The following is an 18,700-nucleotide window of genomic DNA, read 5'->3' on the forward strand; positions in this document are numbered from 1 at the left end:
ATAATACCGGATCCAGACGCTGACCTCAGTGTGGCCTGGACACGCGTTCCATCTATGATGGCCTGGTGTTTACTCACTAGCTTTACCTGCACATGTGCACGGTTTTTATCCTGCAGGTAGTGCTGTTAAGTCCCCACTGCCTGCCCTCCCACCTGCTGCCTCTTCATGGCCACCCTCTGCCCCTCCCCCCTGGTGTCCTCGGTTTCTCCATCTCCAGGGATTTGTCATTTTGAAACCGTGCTGTAGGGAGATCCCTATGGTGGACAACCTTCTCAGACTGGTTTTTGGCACTGAGCCTAGCCTAATTCCCTGGAGATGCATCTGAGTCGCGGCTGTATCAGCAGTTCACTCTTTTCATTATTACTTGATGAGCTTTTGAAGAACAAGGCTTACCAACCACAGCTTACATCAAGGTTTACTGATAAATTAAGAAGTTAAATTTGGAAAATCTACCATTTCCTGGTGCCAATTTTGTACATACTCTTCCAGAGAGCAGACACAGAGGGGCAGTCCCCTGCTTTCATCAGGTCAGGAGGTTATTGGTGTCACCCCAGCTACAGGCATTATGGGACAGGAGATTGAAAATAGAAATACCATTTAACCCAGGAATTCCACTCCTAGAAATTTATCCAAACAAAGCAAGATCTCAGATTCAAAAAGACAGATGCACCCCTATGTTTATTGCAGCACTATTTACAATAGCCAAGATACAGAAGCAACTTAAGTGTCCATCAGTAGATGAATGGATAAGGAAGATGTAGTACATATACACAATGGAATATTATTCAGCCATAAGAAGAAAACAAATCCTACCATTTGCAGCAACATGGATGGAGCTAGAGGGTATTATGCTCAGTGAAATGAGCCAGGCAGAGAAAGAAAGATGATTTCACTCATCTGTGGAGTATAAGAACAAAGCAAAACCTGAAGGAAGAAAACAGCAGCAGACTCACAAAACCCAAGAATGGATTAGCAGTTTCCAAAGGGAAAGGGACTGGGAAGGATGGGTGGGAAGGGAAAGGGACTGGGAAGGATGGGTGGGAAGGGAGGGAGAGAGGGATTAAGGGGTATTACGATTAGCACACATAGTATAGAGGGGACACAGGGAAGGCAGTACAGCACAGAGAAGACAAGTAGTGACTCTATAGCATCTTACAACGCTGATGAACATTGACTGTAATGGGGTATGTGGTGGGAACTTGATAATAGGGGTGAATGTAGTAACCACAGTGTTACTCATGTGAAACCTGAGCATAAGATTGTATATCAATAATACCTTAATAAAAAAAAAAAGGAAAGGAAAATGGGTCCAACCTTTAAGGAGATAATCAGAAACATTTTGCTCTTAACAAGAAAGCTCCAAAATACATGGGACAAACTGACAGAATTGAAAAGAGACCCATCAACAATAATAGTTGATGACTTCAGTATTCAGTTTTCAACAGTGGATATAATCGGTTATTTCTTTAGCCCTATGGGGTGGGTAGAGTAGGGGCTGTGACACATGTTTTATGGTTCGGGGCACCGAACTTAGAGAGATTAAGTGACTTGTCCAGAGTCACACACTGAGGGGTGATGGATGTGAGGCAGGAGATACAGATGGTTCCCGGGGCCGAGAGCCCTGCACGCCTGGACATGAGATCACTCCCTGGGCACCCAAACCAAGCCTTCTCCTCATGCCCTTCCCCACATCCTTCTGTCCCAGGGCTGCTGCGGGGAGACAGCAGCTGGTGCCCTGAGGAGGGGCCTGGCCTCAGAATGGCTCAAATACTGAACACCTGGCTCTAGGTTTCAATTCCTGACTCCAAAATGCAATGCCCTTCCTCCAAATGAACACCTCCTAATGGACTGGGGTTGGGGGTTCAAACAGATGTCCCTGCCCCCATCACCTGCCCCTCTAGCATTTGATTCTATAGCATAGTAAGATGCTATAGAATCACTATTTGATAATAGGGGAGAATGTACTAAACACAGTGTTAGCTCATGTGAAACCTGAGGTTGCAAAATGAAAAGGAAGACCAAAAGGGGTACAATCAGGATTCACAAAAAAATCATCTGTGATCAAGAAAACCTCTAGGCGGTCCGAAGTTAGCAGTTGAGCATCATCAAAATGGGCATCTAGCCTTTCCAAGCCATCACCCCGCCCCGCAACCCATGGTCCTCTGTAATGAATTATTAGCTGGGCCCTTGGCAACCAGCCCTGGTGAACAGTCAGTGCTTGCAATGAGGGAAGTGACCTGGCAGGCAGAGCTCCCAGGATGGGGTCCCCAGACTCAATTCTGTTTTAGCCCCTCATCGCTCCCAGGGCTGCAGTTGCTTCACCACAGCTGATAGAATCAGGATCATAGACATTGATGACATCTGCCATGATGAGTCCAGGTCCTTCAGGATGAGCGTCACACAAAAGTAGAGAAATTACATGCACATTTTTTTATGATACATACTTGTTTTATTATCACCCAGAGTAAACATTCATATTTCTTACATAAAATGGGAAAATAAGTCAGTATTAAACCTCCCTAAGGACTGCAGCTTTATTTTAAAGGACTAAAATGTCTCATGAAGTATAATTTTTATTGGTGAGAAAAATAAGAACTCGTTGAAAAAGTAAATATTTAAGATTTTGCTTCAAAATGGAAGACAGATTTTTTTAAAAGGATCAGGAAGGCATTGAAATAAGAAAACTTTCTCTCTAATGATACTCTACAAAACATTCACTTCACCAATCAGAATCTGGAAAATAAAATTACCTCTCATGTACCTTAAAGGACAGAAGCCTTTAAGATATTTCAAACCTTTGACTGTGTATCAGCATGTTTTTCTTCAGCTTTTACATCTTCTGCGGTCTTACGAAGATCAGGTTCACCTTGTGCAGCTAACTCGTTCCACCTCTGTTTTGCTGGATGATGTCCACCAGGTTGTTTTTGAAGCTCTTCAGGTCCTACTTTGAAGGGAGTAGTCTGGGACATAGGTTCCATTGTTCATGGGGCCTTTCATATTGGATAGTCTGCTTGCCACATAGGAAGAAGTTTCTGCTTTTGAGGCTTCCTCTAGAGGAGGAATAATAATTTTCTCTGTTGATTCTGTCAGAAGAGAAAATGTTGGCTCTACTATAAAATCAATGAAATCTATTTGTGACTGGGCCACCAATGTTGACTTCTGATCACAAAGTGGAGAAAATGGAAGCTCTAATTCAGCTTCTTTAGCTCTCTGTAGGAAAAACTCCTCCATCAGGGCCATGGTCCACCATTGGTGCAGCCTCCAGGATTTGGCTGGGTTGCTGATGTCTGCTACATGGAGAATCAGGGATGTAGTTTTGGCTTTGTCAATCCCTTCAGGCTGCTGCAAACTATTTCTTATGTTTTTAATTTGCTGGAAATGACCCAACCTGTCTGTAGACAAAACCATTTCAATCACTAGATTCCGAAGATCCCTCTGGTCATCTTTGGATACATTTATCAGGACAATCAGTTCTTCTTCTTGCATTATGATAAGCTGCACTTACATGGTGATTCTCAAGGTCAGAGCAATCATTGTACAAAATGTCAATATCTGACCTTGTTTGAATATGAAAGTTGTTTGTGGTTCCTGTATGTTTGTAATCATGGGTGGTAGCAGCAAAGGCCATTGCTAAAATTTCCAGTAGGAAAAATTCCAGTGCTGTATGAAGTACATGATGTAATGTACAGTTTGAGTGACAGCTGCATGAATCAAATTTTGATAAGGATTTTTGTACTTGCTATAACCAACTTCTAAAGCTTCTGCAAAAGGCAATTAGGCAAGAAACAGGAATCTTGAAATGATAAGATCATATCTGGTAAACAGCTCATAAATCATAAGCTTCAGACTGTGTTCTCCACCTGCTTCATTTAAGGCAAGTATATCAAAAGACCATTTATCAACATCCTTTAATGTAATTATGACAGCTTCTGACTTGCCAAACCAACCATGTGATAGGACTTTCTGTACATCCTTGTTTCATCAATATGAACGAACAGCTTCCAACACATGCTGCATATTCAGTGTTCTTTAAGTCTATGACATTAACATCACTTTTTTGCAGCTGCTTCACTAAGCATCTTAGTCTGGAAGCATTGTAACAGTTGAAAAGATTCCTATACTAAAGTTTTTTTCTTACTCTTTTTTCTCTTTACAGTAGAGGTTCTGGTTCTTGGAGATTACACCAAGAGCAGTGAGTCATATCTGTACCACTAAGATGATAATTACTTTATACTGCAGTGCCTCATTACGGTCCTCATTAGTTTGGAACTTTCCAGATTATGTAAATAATTTGTAAGGCCAAATTCCAGTGGTATTAACACCTGCTTCTCTTTCTCGTATGTATTCTCAAGTTTTTAACATTAACTGTGACTGGTGCACGGTGGAGGAAGGTGAAGTTATAATATGCAGTGTTTTCCAAATTTATTTCAAGTAGAATTCTTTATAGGAAATCCCGCTCGGCGGGCGTTGGCAGGGGCCGTTTGCTCCATGCTGCGCCCGCCCAGCGCACTCTGGCCGGAAGGGGGTGTGCCGTATTTTAATTACTGCATCTGTCTCCCAGTCTGCAAAATAATCTTCGGTAGGCATGAGGGCAGGATGCAGGGGGGCTTTAGTGGTTGACCTGATAAATGATCCACACATGAAAAAAACATACGACTTAGTATAAGGCCAAAAGAGAGACACTGGCTACTTTGGCAACCTTAAAGCAGAGTCCAGGAAGGTCAGCAACAGCATGACCTTTTCAGTCAAATCCAGCAACCAGAACTTCATTTTCTTCAATAAAATTCAAGCAACCATTATTGGATACAAAGGACGTGATATTTTTTTGCCATTTGATCACCTGGTCTGTGGCACACTTCCTCATGTGCACACCATCCAAGTGTGCATTAGGGCACAACAACTTGCATTTATTTATTACAATTTTTTTTATTAAGGTATTATTGATATGCACTCTTCTGAAGGTAAGTGCTGCACTAAACACGGGTGCATTTGTCTTTTTGAATCTGAGAACTTGTACTCTTAGAAGAATTTGGCTATTTGGCTTTAACCTTTAGTTTTTTCTTGTTTTTTTTTAATGGACTGGATTTTGTTTTTATCTGGTTCTTTTAATATGACCAAACATCAAGATTTGCAAACGAAAAATTTTGGAGGACTGACAAATGTTTCAACGAGTGCAGTTAAAAGTTATGTTTCAGACTATTTTTCACAGTTCAGGCAGGTCAGTATCAAGGGAAAGTCTCCTAGAGAATGATGACCTGGTTAGTTTTTTATACAAACAAAAGAAGGATCTTTCACCTCATCATGAATTTAATACTGGCTCTTTTGTTTTCCTTTGCAGTGTCTTTGATTGGATTATGTTCAAGGATACACAGCCTCTTGTCTTTTAAGTACATTTAAGAGTTCATTTCCCAGCTCTGACAATTCAGCTAGGCAGTTTCAACAGGTATTAACCAGAACTGTCCATATCAGAAACATCTTAATCTTTAGCAGACAAAAGCAGTTATGTTTGCAACACATACGGAGTCTACAACAATGGACTCTTTAGCAGTAGGGTTTGCCATTTTGCAAATGTTTTGAAAGGGAAGACAAGGCTTTGAAATAAAGTGGGAGAAACAGTTTTAAAGAGAACCAAACTCTGAGTCCTGGAAGAAACATTTGCTTCAGCTGCAGGTTATGAGAACAGTCACTTCCATGTTGAACACCATCCAAGTATGCATTAGGGCACATGGTTGTCTCCTCCAGATTTCAGTCCATAGCTGTTCTCTGCCTTCTCCCCCTGGATGGCTCATTTCTTTTTGATTTCAGCTATCACCTCAATGCCTCAGTGTAGATGACTCATGAATTAATTCAGTTACCCAGCAGGTACCAAATTCCCACTGCTGTAATGACTGCTGGCATAACAACTTGCATTTATTTTTTTATTACAATTTTTTAATTAAGGTATTATGTACTCTTCTGAAGGTAAGTGCTACACTAAACACAGGGGTGCAAATGTCTTTTTGAATCTGAGAACTTGTATTCTTGGGTAAATTCCTAGGAGTGGAATTCCCAGGTCAAATGTTATTTCTATTTAAAAATTTTTTAGGAACCTCCACATTGCTTTCCACAGTGGTTGAACTAGTTTACATTCCTACCAGCAGTGTAGGAGGGTTCCCCTTTCTCCACATCCTCACCAGCATTTGTAGTAGAGCTTGATGTTGGGGCATGTAATCTCCGGGCTTTATTCTTCCTTCTCAGGATTGCTTTGGCTACTCAGGGTCTTTTGCGGTTACATATGAATTTTACAACTATTTGTTCTAGTTTGTTGAAAAATGCTGTTGGTATTTTGATAGGGATTGCATTGAATCTGTAGATTACTTTAGGCAGGATGGCCATTTTGACACTACTAATTATTCCTATCCATGAGCATGGGTTGTATTTCCATTTATTGGTGTCTTCTACTTTCTCTCATGAGTGTCTTGTAGTTTTCAGGGCATAGGTCTTTCACTTCCTTCGTTAGGCTTATTCCTAGGTATCTTATTCTTTTTGATGCAATTGTAAATGGAGTTTTTTCCCTGATTTCTCTTTCTGCTAGTTCATCATTAGTGTATAGGAATGCAACAGATTTCTGTGTATGAATTTTGTATCCTGCAACTTTGCTGAATTCAGATATTAGATGTAGTAGTTTGGAATGGATTCTTTAGGGCTTTTTACGTACAACATCTTGTCATCTGCAAATAGTGACAGTTTAACAACTTCTTTACCAATCTGGATGCCCTTTATTTCTTTGTGTTGTCTGATTGCCATGGATAGGAATGAAGATGTGGTACATATACACAATGGAATACTATTCAACCATAAAACAAATCCTGCCATTTGCAACAACATGCGTGGAGCTGGAGGGTATTACGCTCAGTGAAATAAGCCAGGCAGAGAAAGACAAGTACCAAATGATTTCCCTCATTTGTGGAGTATAACATCAAGCAAAACTGAAGGAACACAGCAGCAGACTCACAAACTCCAAGAAGGGACTAGTGGTTACCAAAGGGGAGGGGTGGTGATGGGATGGTGAGGAGGGAGGGAGAAGGGGATTGAGGGGTATTATGATTAGTACACATGGTGTGGGGGGGATCATGGGGAAGACAGTGTAGCACAGGGAAGACAAGTAGTGACTCTGTGGCATCTTACTACAGTGATGGACAGTGACTGCAATGGAGTATGGGGGGAAACTCAATAATCTGAGTGAATGTAGTAACCACATTGTTTCTCTTGTGAAACCCAGGTACAGTGGACATCCTTGTCTTGTCCCCAGTCTTAGAGGAAAAGCTTTCAGCTTTTCACTGTTAAGTATGATGTTGGCTGTGGGTTTGTCATATATGACCTTTATTATGTTGAGGTACTTGCATTCTATACCCATTTTGTTGAGAGAGTTTTTATAATGAATGGATGTTGAATTTTATCAAAATGCTTTTTCAGCATCTATGGAGATGGTCATGTGGTTTTTGTCCTTCTTTTTGTTGATGTGGTGGATGATGGTGATGGATTTTAGAATGCTGTACCATCCTTGCATCCCTGGGATGAATCCCAGTTGATCATGATGTATGATCCTCTGATGTATTTTTGAATATGGTTTGCTAATATTTTATTGAGTATTTTTGCATCTATGTTCATCTGGGATATTGGTCTGTAGTTTTCTTTTTTTGTGGTGTTTTTTCCTGGTTTTGGTAGTAGAGTGATGCTGGCTTCATAGAATGAGTTCGTAAGTATTCCCTCCTCTTTATTTTTTGGAAAACTTTAACAAGAATGGGTATGCTGTCTTCTCTAAATGTCTGGTAAAATTCAGTTGGGAAGCCATCTGGTCCTGCCATCTTGTTATTGGGTAGTTTTATGATTACCAGTTCAATTTCATTGGTGGTAATTGGTCTGTTCAGATTTTCTGTTTCTTCCTGGGTCACTCTTGGAAGGTTGTATTTTCTTAGAAAGTTGTCCATTTCTTCTAGGTTATCCAGTTGTTAGTATATAATTTTTCATAGTATTCTCTAATAATTCCTTGAATTTCAGTGGTGTCCATAGTGATTTTTCCTTTCTCATTTCTGATTCTCATGTGTGTAGATTCTCTTTTTTTCTTTGCCTTTTTTTTTCTTCTTTCTCCATTCCTCTATTGATGGACACTTTGAAAATCATGAGAGGTTTATCTTTCCCTATCCAATCCTTTTTTCTTATGGGATTGTATTGCTTGAGATTTCCCTGCACTGCTGAAGAGTAGTGATGAGAATGGATATTTATCTTACTCTTGAATTCAGTGATTCTTTTTTTCTTGATAAGTCTGCCTAGGGGTTTATCTATTCTGTTTATTTTCTTAAAGAACCAGTTCTTGGTGTCATTAATTCTTTCTATTGTTTTATTGTTTTCAATTTTATTTATTTATTCTCTGGTCTTTATTATGTACCTCCTTCTACTCTCTTTGGGCCTCATTTGTTCTTCTTTTTTTCCAGTTTCAATAATTGTGAATTTAGACTGTTCATTTGGGATTGTTCTTCCTTCTTTAAATAGGCCTAAATTGTTATATGCTTTCCTCTTAGAACTGCCCTCACTGTGTCCCGCAGAAGTTGGGGCATTGAGCTGTTGTTTTCATTTGTCTCCATATATTGCTTGATCTCTGTTTTAATTTGGTCATTGATCCATTGATAATTTAGGAGCATGTTGTTAAGCCTCCATGTGTTTGTGAGCCTTTTTGTTTTCTTTGTACAGTTTATTTCTAGTTTCATACCCTTGTGATCTGAGAAGTTGGTTGGTACAGTTTGAATCTTTTTGAATTTGTTGAAGCTCTTTTTGTGGCCTGGTATGTGATCTATTCTGGGAAATGTTCCATGTGCACTTGAGAAGAGTGTGTATCCTGTTGCTTCTGGGTGGAGTGTCCTGTAAATGTCTGTTAGGTCCATCTGTTCTAATATGTTGTTCAGTGCCTGTGTTTCCTTACTTATTTTCTGTCTGGTTGATCTGTCCTTTGGAGTGAGTGATGTGTTGGAGTCTCCTAAAAGGAAAGAAACCTTTAATTATTTATAACCCTTAATTAAGCTCAGTTTCAAGGTTTAAGTTCTACATTTGCCTGCATGGCTGGTGATGGGAGGGATGGATCCTTGGAGGTAAGTGGCCCTTCGATGTTTTAGGAGAATTGTTGGGAAAAGGTAAGCGACTTGGACAAAGGGAAGAGGAGGGAGGAAGTGTGGAAGGAGGAACATCAGAAGGATAAAGATAATAAGGAGAAGTGCATAGAGGGAACAACTGAAGGACAAGAGAGGAGGGTTCAATGGGGAAATGAGTCTAGTTTATCCATGCTTAAGTTTGTCAAATTGTTCATTTGCTGTGGCCAATCTGTTAGGGAAACAATTTTTGATTCAGACTCTTTTTTGAACAATAAAAGAATCAAGTCAAAAATTTTTTAATTAAAAAAAATATGTCAATGGAAAAAAAGAAAAACAATTTCTTTTGGAGACCTCAGCATATCAATCCTTATTTCTCTACTTTTCCCAGGCACCTGTCAAATGAACATTTTGATGAAATCAAGTGTTCTCAGGAGTTGGCACTGAAGACCCAAATCATCCTTGGTGAAGTGTGCCATTTACATTGGGCACAAGAATTAGGACTGCAGTGTGTACACAGGAGAAGTAGGGATTTTTCCTGCTAGAGGAGAGGACTTAGGTTTAGATGACCCCAAAAGAGCTGGTGATGGTTGGTAGAAATGTAACATTTACACACCTTGTGTCTTGGGGCCCCAAAATGAAGTTGGCCACATCTCTGAACACAGACACTACAGTGTCCTCAGCCAGTGGAAAACCAGAGAGAATTCTCTCTCAGGATACAGCATCTAGATGGAAGGAGACCTGGACTGAAGGCTTGATTGATGGCCTTCAGCGAAGTTCATCCAGGTAGATGTCAGTCAAACTCACTGGTCCTAGAGACCAGCTCAAACAAGACTCATAAGGCCCATTCCTTGTTCTACCCTCTGATTCTCCTAATGACACAACACCTTTGCCCAGCACAACACAAAGCTATAACACCAAAGACAGCCAAAAGGAATGTCTGGATCCCACCAAGGAGGTCAAACACCTGGGGACCAAGAACAAACCCTAGGCCCTAAACTGAGAACAAATAGCCTGAAAACTCTCACACATAGAGCACAGTTGAGACCTAGTGCTGACTTACCACATCATCCCAGCCTCAACAAGCCGCAGGCTGCAATGCACGGGGGTCCTTGGTGGGGACACACTTGCTTGAGAGCTGGGGTTTGTGGCAACGGGCAGCTCACACTGGGTCTTGGGAGGTCTCCATGATGAACTGTTGGTAAACAAAGGCCAACCAAGTGAGAATAAGCAAAGGATATTTATTCAGAGCTTGTTGGAGCAAGGAAGTCAGCTGCCATCACTTGGGTTCTGGCAGAAATACAAAATCAGGCAGAGGAGTGGGAAGCAGTCATGGCAGGGAGCAGGAAGGCCTCAGCTCCGCTCTGATTAGAGGCCATTCACAGTGGGAAGCTGTAGTGAGCTGTCTAGGTGCAGGGCATCATCTGTTGTTGTCAGGGGTATATATTTGGCTTTCTCTTGTTGGTCCTAAATTGGGAATGGGGACCAATAGGGAAGCTCTCAGTTATAAATATGGTCATTTGGGGCCAATTGTTACAAGGGTTGTTATTTACAGTCCTTAGCTGGGTACTAAATACTGTGGTCAGACTTCTTACAAGCCTGATATACATGGAGTAGGCCAACCTCCTGGGCTAAAAACTATTGATAGTGGGTTGGTTCTTGGGTTGACTGCTGCAGGTCGATGGACCTATTTTTACATGTGATGGCTATGGATCATTAGTATATTTAGTGTCTCACTGTAGACTGGTGGTCAGAAACCAGGTGAATGCTAAGTAAATACGTGATCATGGCTGGAGAGATTTTATAGACATTTAGTGCTTCAGGATGACCATCACAAAAGAAAAGAAAAATTATGTGCAGATTGTGGATCTATGCATTGGAGTCCTCCACATCCCCCAAATAACCTTCTATGTGCGCAAAGGCAAGATCTAGGATGCTGTGGCCTAGGGAAGGAAAAGGAAGTGTCAAGGCTGAGGAGAGAACCTGGCCCCACTGTTCTTGAGATTGTGTGGCCCCACACCAGACTCAATTCCTTCCCCAACTCTGCAGTCCCCCCTGCCAGGCTGCAGTTGCTTTGCCACTGCCAAGAAGAGTAGGTCCCTGATCTCCAGGCCAGTCCCAGCCCTCAGATTCCATAAATGACCATGAAGGAAGGCCTTTGTCACCCTGTCCCTGTGTCCCTGAATTTCTGGACCTGACGTTGCCTTCAACCCTCCTTCTCTTCCCCGCTGCCTTCCTTTCCCATCTCTCCTGAGTAGCGCTCATTTCCTTCCTCCATGTCAGCCTCCACAGCTCATATTGTTCTACTGGAGGGAGTCCAGCAGTGTACCCCACCTTCTCCAATTCATCCTACATGGGGAACACCTGCCAAGGTGTGCTAGGCCCTGTGGGGAGACCCCTGTGTCTGGAATGACCTTAGATTCTTGAAAGACATTTAAACCTCACAACCCCATACGTTTTTTGAAAATGAACACAAAATTAGAGGTAAAGGAACTTGTCCAAATACCCCTAGTCTGTAAGTGAAGCAACAGGAGTCCTACAGCCAACATGGTAGCATAAACACAGGGTACCCACTGGGGTTTGCCCTGGGCCCTGGAAAGACCTGGAGGGAGGAGCCTCTGGAGGTCTGAGGGAAGGTCACGGGATGAGGGGTATAGCTGGTCTGGGGGCAAGGTGGCACTGTGTGGCCAGAGCCATGAGATCTAAGAGGAGCAGTGGCCCCCCTGCCCTGCTGCCCCAGGCTCTGTCCCAGGCCTGGTCACCTGAGGCCAGATCAGTGGGGCTGTGAGAGCAGGTGTGGGTGCCACCTAGTAGCCCCTTCCCAAAGCCCTTTAGCATCCCTGCTGCCCTGGGGGCCCGTGCAGGAGGCTGAGAGGAAGTGTTGCTTCTGCCACCAGCCCTGGGAGCACTCTTTTGATGAGGAACATGAGGACAGGACAGGACAGGGAGGTGCCCACTGGGCCCTGAAAGTGCAGGGGGAGGTTCTGCTCCCCACCCTCCTGGCACCCACAGGAGAACTTGTCTCCAGGCTCAAGTGCAAGTGACAGAGCTGTGTCCCCCCAGATTGCCTCATCACAGAGGAACACCCAACCCAATAGCCTCCTGCTCAGTTCCCAACAGATGCCACCCCAGGACCAAAAAGCTTTGGGGCTCTGCAGAGGCAAAGCCAACAAGACCTGGTCTAGGAAAGATTATATTTAATTAGGAAAGCAAGAAAAGCTGATGGCACACACAGCACTCTCAAGATCCAGAGACACCTAGTCCTTCCTATTGTGTCATTAAAATATGAGAACAAAATGATCCTCCACATGTGTTTCCTTTGCCTTTTTGATGTCACACTTCCCACCCCCACTTGCAGAGCAGCAGGTGTAACTCCTCTCCATTGGCTCCGGCCCAAGGTAGTTCCCTACCTGAGGAGTCCTCATCGTCACTGCTGTACCTGTGGATGCACTCCAAAACGCAATCTTTAAAGACACAAACGCAAACAGAAAGGTTGTTAGAGAGAGGGGCTCCCACTCTTCCTCCTCCTCCTGTGAGGCCACACCGGCTCACAGCATCACCCTGCTCTCTCCCTGGGTCCTCAGACCTTCCCTGGGCTCCGTGGGAACAGAGCCCTTCAACAAGACATTGATCACAGATGCAAAGCTTTAAATGAGAGCGAGGATCCCCCTTCAACTTGTCACTTGGCCCGTTTCTACTGTATCCTTCTCGCTCTCACCGGCAGACCTATCATCCCGAAGGTCGAGCTGTAATGGGCATGCTTTAGATTGGATGAGTTCAATGGACAGCGCTGAGGCAGGTTCACAGGAAATACTCAGCGACCATTCTGGGACGATGGAGATGTTCTCTCCGTGTGGTGAACACTTACGGGACAATGAAATTCTACTAAACTACAATGTACTTCACACAGGAGTCATGATTCAAAAGGAAACGAAAACCGTAAGTTACCTTGTTTTACATTTCTACTGACTTAAAGCACTCCTCTTGACTTATTTCCAGGCAAAGGCCTTCAGAGGAAACCAAGACCCTATTTCACCATTTCCCACAGGCCAATTAAATACCACTATGGCTGCTTGTCTTTAACTGCCATCACTCAAACTGCGTTGAGGAGAATTAAACAGCCTACACATTGGTGAGATTTATTATTAAATGAAGTTGTTATTGACCAAGTCATGGTGATTCCAAAACACAATTTGTTTTCTTTTAAAAGTCCTGCCAACACTTCCCTGGATGGGGATGGGATTTTTTGTTTGTTTGTTTTTTCAGATTACTTGAGGTATATCTGGCATATAATGGACTACACATACTGAAATCTTACAGTTTTATACATTTTGACAAACATCATGAAGCAAGGTGATGGGACTTTTTTGTTATTGGGAAAGTTCATACTGGTAACTGTGTTGCTCAGGGGGATATAAATCTAGGGAAACAGAAGCACACACACGTACACACTCAGAATCCCACCTTATCAACTGACATACAGACACACCTCATTTCCATGCACCCAAACCCACTACCTGGAGACTATACGACTGCTTCTAGAAATATGACCATAGTTCTCTGCCTGGAAAAATCCTATTTTTTGTTTTCTTCACCTCTAATCCTCATTCCAATGGGATCCCAGAGTCAGATGGCTCCCCTAACTAAAGACAGCAAGGGTTTTCCCCAGCAAGCGAGTGACTTCAGAATACGTACCACTTTCCCTTGTTCCTGAAGCCATCTGCAATTACAGAAAAGAAAACCATGAGAATCATTTCACCCCACACAGGGTTTGCACAGCGCTTTTGTTCTCTAGGTGACTTTAGGAAGCCAGATAGGACACTGAGGCTGAGTCAAAGGCCCCCACAGCAGGTGGAAAGCTGTTTTTCCTGGAGGCTGTCTCTCAAGTCCATTGAGATTGGCAATGACAAAATTCTAATTCCAAGGAGGAGAAATTGCTGCTGAGGAAAAGGATCCCTGACCACACCATTTCTAAGCAGGCTTGGTGTGGCCCACGGCAAATGTCCTCTTGAATCAGGTGTCAGTTGGCAAGAGACATCCACCCAACACTCTCCCCACCAAGGAAATTGGATGTATCATCTGTAATGTACACTGTGATATTTTCCACTGAATTTGATTGAAAGGTGTTAAAAAGACACAGGCCAAACATGGTGTAACTTCTGCCAGGTCAGGTCACCAAACCACAGAGTTTTATACCGAACTTTATGGCAGTTTCAACCTCCCCGCAAAATGTAGTCAAGTCAGGAATTTTCTGGTCAGCACCGATATGGTAATGTCACATGTGTCCTCTCCATTCCCCAAAGGAATCCATCCAGTAGGACCCTTTTGACCCCAGATGAAGGTGTCCTCACCTGAAGTAATCCTTTTTTTTCTCTCTATGACTTCCTTGTCCTGCCTGTAAAATCCTCTCCCTTTCCGTAGCCCTTGGGAGCATCTATGTACTTGCTACAAGGGATGCTGTCCCATTCATGAATTGCTTAATGAAGCCAATGAGATCTTCAAATTTACTTGGATGAATTTTGCTTTTTAACAAAAGGGAAGACACCAAGAAAGCAACATTTCTACCTCAGACACAAGGAAATTTTCCTTGGCAACAGGCACGGTCTCCTCTGCCTGGTGCATAGGAAGCACCTCAGTTACTTCCACAGGGATATCTAGAAAGACACAGAGTAGCTGTCAGTCCATTGGTGGTGCTGCTCAAGAATGACTCAGGGAGGGATGCTTGATATGGACATGGGGCTAGAATGTACAGAGGCAGGTGGTTATCAGGCATGACTGAACCACTGCTATTGGGCCATCCTTGACAATGTAGCTGTAAAATGTGTGGTGTGGGGGGATTTTTTTTTTTTTTGAGGAAGTTGATGCTGGCAATTTCAGTGTAAGTGGGACACATCCCCTGGGGAAACACACAGTCCCCATCCTGCTGTCTGTCTCTCTTTCTCTCTCACCCACACACCCACTCATTCACAATCATACTATGTAGAGTCATATAAAACACCCCACCCCCCAGCCTTGTGCACACAACCCCACACCGCATAAAAGGAACACCGTTGCCTCCAAGTGCTGTAGAAACAAGGGCATGGTTTTTCACCTGGGCAATCCATTTCCACACCACCACACTCCTGATCCTTATTCCTACCAGGAAAATGGAATTGGCATAGTTCTCCATATTGGAGATAGCAAGGGTACACCACCTGTCTTAGCAAGTAAGTACTCCCAGAATACTTAACTGTTTCCACCCCCTCTGGAGGCCACCTGCAATGACAGAAAACACGGTGGTATCATATTATGTGTGTACTGTGTCATTGGTTCTTTGGCGACTATGGCAATCCAAATGAGAAACGGTAGTAAGTCAAAGACCCCCAAAAGAAGCATAGAGCACACCCATGGAAAAAGGCATGAGCTTTTTCTGGAGGATGTATATGTCAAGTCCATTGAGGCAGCAATTGCAGAACTCTTAATCCATGGACAAAAAAAATGCTTTTTGAGTAAAAGGGTCCCTACAATACAATTTACAACCTCCCCTTCCACCACACCAAAAACACAGTATCTAACATCTAGAATGTACACTGTCATGTTTTCATATCTGAACTAAACTCAAAAAGAGGGGAACCAAGAAAGCAACATTTCTATCTCAGGCAAAGACCTGCAAGCTTACCACAGAATCAAGTGGAGACTCTTCCTCTGCTCCGTCCGCAGGAAGCTCCTTGTCCTGGCTCTCAGGCAGATCTAGGGCCCAGAGAAAATGTCAGCTGATTGGCAGTGCTGCTCAGGAATTACTCGGGAATCATTAGTGATACAGACACGGGGAGAGAGTGTATGGCAGTGAATGGCCACTGGGCCACCTTCCTTGGTGGACAATGGGAAGTAAGCTTATAACAACTTTTATTTGTAACCACCAAAACTAGAAGCAACCAAGCTGTCCTTCAACAGGTGACTGGATAAAGAAACTTTGATATGTCCATACAATGACTACTATTCTGTAATAAAAATAAGTGAGCTACCAAGCCACACACACACACAAAAGACATGGACGAATGTTAAGTAGAGATGTGAGAAAGTCAGTCTGAAAAAGGTACATACTTCATGATTCCAACTATTTTACATTCTGGTGAAAGAAAAACTGTAGAGATGATGAAAAAGATCAGTGGTTGCTAGAATTTTATAGAGAAAGGGAAGAGGATGAGTAGTTGAAACAGGATTTTTAAAGCAGTGTAGCTATTCTGTATGACACTAATGGTGGATACATAACATTATGCACTTGGCAAAACCCCTGCTACCATACAACACAAAGTGAACTTTAATATAAATCGTGGACTTTAATGACTATCTCAATATTGGTTTATTATATGTGACATATGAACCCCACTAAGGAAGTATAATTGTGGGAATTGTGTGACAGAAAGGATGGGAACTTTCATATCTGATTTTTATGTTTATCTAAAACTTCTAATAATAGCATCTATTAATTAAAAATAATAAACTGGCATCACTTTTTCAGGGAGACACTTATTTCTGCTAATGTTTAACTATAAACTAATGTGAGAAGAATTGGCTCAATATTGTGGAGAAGGAGAGCTGGAAGGCAAGACGGAGACCTCCTCCCACACTCACACCAAGGAAGCAATTACAGCAAACACAACTAACCTGGAAAACTGCAGGACAGACCTGAAGACTGCAGGACAGACCACCTACATCTGGGGAAGGAGAGGAGCCACGCAGAAAAGGGTAAAGTGGCAGATCCACAATCAAGTGGGACCCCAGCCCTTCCCCCATCCCAGCCTACAGGCAGCAGGAAGAGGAACAGCGGGAGGGGACAGGTGCCCAGGAACTCTGCACACCTGGCCCTGGAGATATGCTCCAGGAACATGAGTCCACATTGCATTGGTTTCTGGTGATTAGCAGACTGGACACAAGGGACAGGTGGAACACTCTGGGAGGCTGAGACCCCAGCTGCATGTGGAGGACAGGCACACTCCCCTTTTCCCACTGAGACCCAACACAGAGGCAGCAGTTTGAGAGACGTGCCCGCAGCGGGAGGGGAGTCAGAGGAGTGAGGGTTGAACAGAGCTCTCTCTGCAGGAGAAAGGGCAGGTGGACAATACCTCCCCAGCCCTCCCTTGTCTCAACAGCTCAGGCGCTCTCGGGAGCCCCAGACACCCCATCCCCTCACTGCCAGCTCAGCCTGGCCGCTGCCAGGAGCCATTTATAAGAAGTGCGCTGCATCTGCCCCCTCCCGCCGTCTTCCCAGCCTGGCTAATCTAATCGCGTTTTCCAGGCTGCAATTAATAACCCCCAAGCAGCTCCAAAATGAGGCTCTCATAAAGGGCCAGCAGCTCCCGTCGGCGGGGAAGGGGCCCATGCTTTCCCAGAGCCTGCCAAGGGGGAGATGGCCCCTGGGGAACACAGCGGGGTGCAGCCCTACTTCCAGGCTGTGCGACCTTGGGCCAGCAGCCTGCCGTCTCTGAGCCATGGGTATCCCCTCTGAAAATGCGGGGCCCACGAGGCCTACTGCAAACCTCCATATCTGCATCTTCCCCCATTGCCCAGGTGGGGAAACTGAGTCTCAGAAAGGGGTGGGAGCAAACGAGACATTGTACATATGCTGCTGCCCCCACCGGCATCCCCGCTCAGTTCCCCACACCCTTTCTGCCCTGTCTGAGGAACCTCTGTCCTAACCCCACAGTATTTCCCCCCCAACTCAGACACCCAGGCCTTACCCCACTTCCTTGTCACCTTCAGGGTCCAGGTCAGGGCTGCAAGGGTGAGAGGCAACTGATGGAGCAGCTGAGCCCTTGGCCAGTTGCCAAGGAGATGGTCCTAGGGTACTAGGGGTGGGCCGGGCGGTGAAATTGGCCCGGGCTGGGGGTGGAGGGGGCAGAAGGACAGAGAGGGAAAGAGGAAGGGAGCCACAGCAACAGCAAACAGTCTTCACACTAGAGCTCCCTGGGCAGCCTGTCAGCTATGCTTATAGCTGCAGGGTGGGGTCTGAAACCAGCATTCACCCATCCTTGGAGGGTGATGAGCCACAACTACAGGCTCCTGTCTGCAGACTTGGCCTGGAAGCCCAGAGGCAACAGCCCCCACAAAAGGTCTCTCCACAGCTCTGTGAGCGTTGGGGCACCCTGCCTGTGCTCCCTGGTGGCCTCTCCTCTATTCATGCCCAAGAGACTAGGGCAGGTGTCCCAAAAGAGGGGCCAATAAGGGAGGGTCCTGCTGGATGAATAGGAGTTCTAGAGGGTGGAGCGGGAAGCTTATGGAGGTGGGACCTTGGGAGTGAAGATGCAGTGGGTGGGTCGGGTATCAGGGAGGGTCCCTGCTGGGCTTAGCAACCTCCTTAATGGTGAACCTCCACCCAGGGCTGGTGGGCTGTAGCTGGGTTGTTGGAGGCAGGCAGGCATAAATTTCCCATAGTCACGGGGCTTCTGGGCTGTTCATGAGGTACCCAAAGGGTGACAGACATCGATGGTGCCTTTAGGAGCTCAGCCCTTCATGGGGCTACAAGCAGCAGCCATATCGGGACCGGGACGGCAAGGGAAAGAAACCCTTGGTGGGTGAGAGGGCCTCTTGGGGGCCGG

At 44.4% G+C, this 18,700-nt stretch overlaps 1 long non-coding RNA gene and 1 pseudogene across 2 annotated transcripts in view; one reads left to right on the plus strand and one right to left on the minus strand.

Annotated features, from left to right (window-relative positions):
* Positions 1-17,967, plus strand: part of LOC118915003 (uncharacterized) — a 28,623-nt gene extending 10,656 nt beyond the window's left edge. For both annotated transcript variants that reach the window (XR_008995828.1, XR_008995827.1), the window contains exons 3-4: positions 5,339-5,443; positions 16,624-17,967. This is a non-coding gene — a long non-coding RNA (uncharacterized LOC118915003). The remainder of the gene's footprint in view (positions 1-5,338; positions 5,444-16,623) is intronic.
* Positions 2,685-4,893, minus strand: LOC118915042 (dual specificity calcium/calmodulin-dependent 3',5'-cyclic nucleotide phosphodiesterase 1A-like; annotated as a pseudogene).
* Positions 17,968-18,700: the final 733 nt, after the last annotated feature.

The sequence above is a fragment of the Manis pentadactyla genome, chromosome 2 (genome assembly GCF_030020395.1).
Source record: "Manis pentadactyla isolate mManPen7 chromosome 2, mManPen7.hap1, whole genome shotgun sequence".
In the NCBI taxonomy this organism is placed as follows: Eukaryota; Metazoa; Chordata; class Mammalia; order Pholidota; family Manidae; genus Manis; species Manis pentadactyla.